The sequence below is a fragment of the Theobroma umbraticum genome, unplaced genomic scaffold, assembly GCF_002168275.2.
Source record: "Theobroma umbraticum cultivar Fairchild unplaced genomic scaffold, ASM216827v3 scaffold_130.0, whole genome shotgun sequence".
Classification (NCBI taxonomy): domain Eukaryota; kingdom Viridiplantae; phylum Streptophyta; class Magnoliopsida; order Malvales; family Malvaceae; genus Theobroma; species Theobroma umbraticum.
In genome coordinates this window covers 2,784,126-2,784,419 of record NW_018397264.1, presented here as the reverse complement: position 1 = coordinate 2,784,419, position 294 = coordinate 2,784,126, and positions in this window count along the sequence as shown.

Below are 294 nucleotides of genomic sequence, written 5' to 3'. Positions count from 1 at the left end.
GTTATATATTTTAAATGATATAACTTATATGTTAATATTATAATATATGATAGTCAATATCTTACATATTAATATGTTATAGTTTTATACTTATGTTTTGTAATATAAAATATTATGGATATATATAATTGTATAAATACATTATATATACTTATATTTAATTTATACATAAATATTACTATAATTTATAATAGACTTTATTTATATAATTATACTTAATAATTTTATTAGTTATTACCTTAGTTTTTTAATATATTATTTATAATTAGTTATTATTTATATAAACTTTGATAT